We start from the raw sequence: 6,000 nt of genomic DNA on the forward strand, positions 1-6,000 counted from the left end.
TGTCTGTTAAGGATGCAACTATGCAATAAAAAAAGATTGTCAAATTTTTTGTTTTTTTCTCAAAACCTGAAGGTTAACCCTACAAAATTGAGTTTTTTCGGTAATTGTAATATATATTGAAGTTTACGTTCTTTAGAGCTGTTTAAAAATTTCTAAACACATTCTACATTTGTATTAATTTATTGTAAACTCTCTTTCATGGTTCATAGACATCACTATAGTTTTTAGAATTTTAATTTAATAAATTTTATATACTACTTAAATCAGTGGACTAAACACTATAAAATATATATTCTCTAGTGAAACGGACACAACATACATTTCAAACCTCTTTGACCATCATCATATGTCTGTTAAGGATGCAACTATGCAATTAAAAAGGATTGTCAGTTTTTTTTTATTTTTTCTCAAAACCTGAAGGTTAACAACCCCTACAAAATTGAGTTTTTTCAGTAATTGCAATATATATTGAAGTTTACATTCTTAAATGCTGTTTAAAAATTTCTAAACACATTATACATTTGTATTAATATATTGTAAACTCTGTTTCATGGTACATAGACATCACTATAGTTTTTAAAATTTTAATTTAATAAATTTTATATACTGCTTAAATCAGTGGACTAAACACTATAAAATATATATTCTATAGAGAAACGGACAATAAATACATTTCAAACATATTTAACCATCATCATATGTATGTTAAGGATGCAACTATGCAATAAAAAAAGATTGTCAACTTTTTTTGATTTTTTTCTCAAAATCTGAAGGTTAACCCCTACAAAATTGAGTTTTTTCGGTAATTGCAATATATATTGAAGTTGACATTCTTTTTAGCTGTTTAAAAATTTCTAAACACATTTTACATTTGTATTAATTTATTGTAAACTCTCTTTCATGGTACATAGACATCACTATAGTTTTTAAAAATTTAATTTAGTAAATTTTATATACTACTTAAATCAGTGGACTAAACACTATAAAATATATATTCTCTAGTTAAACGGACACAACATACATTTCAAATCTCTTTGACCATCATCATATGTCTGTTAAGGATGCAACTATGCAATAAAAAAATATTGTCAAATTTTTTGATTTTTTCTCAAAATCTGAAGGTTAACCCCTACAAAATTGAGTTTTTCGGAAATTGCAATACATATTGAAGTTTACATTCTTTAGAGCTGTTTAAAAATTTCTAAACACATTCTACATTTGAATTAATGTATTTTAAACTCTCTTTCATGGTACATAGACATCACTATAGTTTTTAAAATTTTAATTTAATAAATTATATATATACTACTTAAATCAGTGGACTAAACACTATAAAATATATATTCTCTAGTGAAACGGACATAACATACATTTCAAACCTCTTTGACCATCATCATATGTCTGTTAAGGATGCAACTATGCAATAAAAAAAAGATTCTCAAATTTTTTGATTTTTTCTCAAAATCTGAAGGTTAACCCCTACAAAAATGAGTTTTTTCGGTAATTGCAATATATATTGAAGTTTACGTTCTTTAGTGCTGTTTAAAAATTTCTAATCACATTCTACATTTGTATTAATTTATTGTAAACTCTCTTTCATGGTACATAGACATCACAATAGTTTTTAAAATTTAATTTAATAAATTTTATATACTACTTAAATCAGTGGACTAAACACTATAAAAAATACATTCTCTAGTGAAACGGACACAACATACATTTCAAACCTCTTTGACCATCATCATATGTCTGTTAAGGATGCAACTATGCAGTAAAAAAAGATTCTCAAATTTTTTGAATTTTTCTCAAAATCTGAAGCTTAACCCCTAAAAAATTGAGTTTTCTTGGTAATTGCAATACATATTGAAGTTTACATTCTTTAGAGCTGTTTAAAAATTTCTAAACACATTCTACATTTGTATTAATGTATTGTAAACTCTCTTTCATGGTACATAGACATCACAATAGGTTTTAAAATTTTAATTAATAAATATTATATACTACTTAAATCAGTGGACTAAACACTATAAAATATATATTCTCTAGTGAAACGGAGACAACATATATTTCAAACCTCTTTGACCATCATCATATGTCTGTTAAGGATGAAACTATGCACTAAAAAAAGATTGTCAATTTTTTTTTATTTTTTCTCAAAATCTGAAGGTTAACCCCTACAAAATTGAGTTTTTTCGGTAATTGCAATATATATTAAAGTTTACATTCTTTAGTGCTGTTTAAAAATTTATAACCACATTCTAAATTTGTATTAATGTATTGTAAACTATCTTTCATGGTACATAGACATCACTATATTTTTTTAAAATTTAATTTAATAAATTTTATAGACTACTTAAATCAGTGGACTAAACACTATAAAATATATATTCTCTAGAGAAACGAACACAACATACATTTCAAACCTCTTTGACCATCATCATATGTCTTTTAAGGATGCAACTATGCAATAAAAAAATTGTCAAATTTTTTGATTATTTCTCAAAATCTGAAGGTTAACCCCTACAAAATTCAGTTTTTCGGTAATTGCAATATATATTAAAGTTTACATTCTTTAGTGCTGTTTAATAACTTCTAACCACATTATAAATTTGAATTAATGTATTGTAAACTCTTTCATGGTACATAGACATCACTATAGTTTTTAAAAATTTAATTTAATAAATTTTATATAGTACTTAAATCAGTGGACTAAACACTGTAAAATATATATTCTCAAGAGAAACGGACACAACATACATTTCAAACTTCTTTGACCATCATTATATGTCTGTTAAGGTTGCAACTATGCAATAAAAAAAATTGTCAAATTTTTTGATTTTTTCTCAAATCTGAAGGTCAACCCCTACAAAATTGAAAACAAAGGTTTCAAACCTGTCTGACCATCATCATATGTTAGTTCCTGATCATGGGCGGATCTATGGCCAAGGTAGGTGGGGCACGTGCCCCATACTATGTTAGAAATTTTTAACTTGTTGGTGTTTTATTAATTTAATTGCTGAGCCTCCTATAGATTGTGTGCCCCATGCAATGTAAAAATCAATTGCTAATGTTTTTACTTATTTATTTGTTGAGAGTAGATATATAAATATTATAATTGCATGTATATATATATATATATATATATATATATATATATGTATACTTACTAATAATTCTTATGGTAATAATATTGATGTTCTCTGCACCTTTTTTTATTTTAACTTTTCATTTTATTTTTATTTTCCACGTTTATTTCTTTTTTTGTAACGTAGTTATTGCGTGTTTATTTTTTTATGACCGGTTATAATTTGTTATACGCCTGTAATTTTATTAAATATAAATTTGTGTAATTACTTTTTACTCTTTTTTGTAGAACAGAAGGCCACAAACAAATTTAAAATTAGAGTTAACAAATAATGAGCTAAAACGTAAAATGATAATTAAAAATTATTTGAATTCTTGAATGACAACCATATTTGAACAACGTTACCAATACACTAACAAATAATTCTTTCAAAATCAATCAAATAATACCTAATAGTTATGGTTCCTAAATACATACTTTTTGTGCTTAAGCTCAAATCAAAAACTGTTCCATAATCAAATTCTAAAACATATTACAACTATTATTTTGAATATTTTGTTATGTTATAAATTTAATTTGTGCTACATACCAATTTATTTTATGGGTCTGCCCATGTTCATGATATAACTATGCATTAAAATAATATTTTATATTTTTTGAATTTTTCTCAAAATCTATGTGTTAACCCGTTACAAAATATTCAATTTTCGGTATATGGTTAATATACTAAAGCCTATAATCTTTATTATTGTTTTAAATTTTCTAATCACATTCTCATTTGTATTAATGGATCTAAACTCTTTTTCATAATACATGGGCATTGTTCTTTTTTTTTATCAGTTAATTTAGTAAAACTTCATATGCTCATATGAAACATGATCATGTACGATGAACACTGATAGAGGGTAAGTCTTTGCCCAAACTAATTTGAGGGGCTATATATCTCTTGTTGACAGGAACATCACACCAAAAACTCATCTTACATTTTGAAGGAGGCATCGAGACAAAGCTGACAAAAAGAATCAATTCTGTCAATGAGGCAAGCCCTTGTTCTAGCGCTTAAGAATCAATTATCAATCATTAAACCATCATCATCTTCAAGCAATAATCTTATTAATCGGTGACTTTGTTTTAACAGTCTCCGAGAGGAAAGATATGCAGCTGAAGATGATTGTTACAAAATGTTTAAAGGATGATGTGTGTTAGATTGACCCACCCCGAGTGAGTCTCACAGAATCAATCACACACGTCGTATGCTCATTCTCCACTTAAAAAAACTTCCCAAACATAGATTACTTTCAGTAGAGGACGCGTGTCTTGGTTTCCCGTTCTTAGTAACTTACACAGAAAACAAGGTGATATATTCTGTGCAGTGGTCTCATGAGTTCACGTGAATAAAGATAAGTAGATTCATTTGCCTCCTCGTTTCAGTATTGAGATACTTTTCGGTGTTTATGTCAAACCACTCACTACAAACAACTTTATAACCCAACAGCCTTTATTCATTTTATGGTGGTTACGTTTTGGTTTCTCAACAAAAAATAATTAGACCAATACATATTATCTCTCCTACTATCACTCATGATATTTTTATACATCTCTAAACTAAAACAAAACCAGTTTTTTTTTTTCCTTTATACAGATATATGGTCTATCACTTGTGAGTTATGATATTTTTTCTTTATAAATATCGCAAAGAATTTTCATTTTTCGTATAAAAGATAATAATATTAGTAGTTTTTTAGGACATGGGTGGAGTAATGCGGTCGTGTAAAGGTATAATGCACAAAACGACGAGTTTATCTTTCTTTCACGTAAAAAACGACAAGAGTGGTGGTAGTTAGACTCTGAAAGAGGGAGGGGGAGACAAAATAACACAAGGGGGTTGATAAATCACGAGGCTTCACGTGAAGTGCACGTGAAGGTGGCCAAAAAGCCAAATTGTGAGTCCCATCTAAACATGCTTTTACAATTGGACCCAATCTTTATGGCGTGAAGGTTCTTTCCACTCACGTGGACCTCTTTCCCGAGTTTGCCCGTCTCTCTCACTAGCACAACTACATTATCACTGTGTTAAATTCCATGCAGTATTTTTACTATTCGCTCACTAATCTCTCTAATTAATTTATAAATTATTTTGTTTATTTTCCATGGAAGATACATTCTTAGATCTACTGTGAACAAAAGAACAAATATAGTGGGGAAATTTTAAAAATTAAATGGTTATTTGCTGCTTGCTAGACCATACTATTTACATGTCTGTACAATTTATTATTTATGAATATGGAAAAATGGAAATATAGGTTCCCAAATTATTTATTAGTTTTTTTTAAAAAACGCTTAAATTATTTATTAGTTTACGTTGGACATTTTTTTTTGTCATTGCATATAAAACTTCATGTTGTAGAATAAAAGTGAATTTTTTCCTAAATCTCTAAATTAATATATAGATATATATATATAGGCTTCGAAGAAATTAGTTGCATTATTGTTGGAGGATCGTCGGAAGAGATTTTATGGTCCACCGTTATATATTTGCATGGTCCACCGTTATATATTTTATACATACATGTATATCATGACAAAAGTATCATAAAGTGTAAATTCTCGAGATTTAGTTATTAAGAAACCTACACAAGAAAATATCTAAAAGTATTTTACAGACTATGGTTAAGTACTATATGATAAAAGCCGAATCATAACATCAGGCGTGAAGAGAAATAACCTTACTTGTAACTTATAAAACATGTTTTTACAGCAGTATAGTCACAACATTTACTTTTTCATAACAAAAGACCGTAGTTATAACATTTACTGTCATTTTAAAATGGAGAAATAAATAAAATAATAAGTTGTCAGCGTAGATTTGACTTTCCTTATTTTTATCTGATTTTTTTTTTCTTTTTTTGGAGCAC

This window comes from Brassica napus, chromosome A5 (genome assembly GCF_020379485.1).
Source record: "Brassica napus cultivar Da-Ae chromosome A5, Da-Ae, whole genome shotgun sequence".
In the NCBI taxonomy this organism is placed as follows: domain Eukaryota; kingdom Viridiplantae; phylum Streptophyta; class Magnoliopsida; order Brassicales; family Brassicaceae; genus Brassica; species Brassica napus.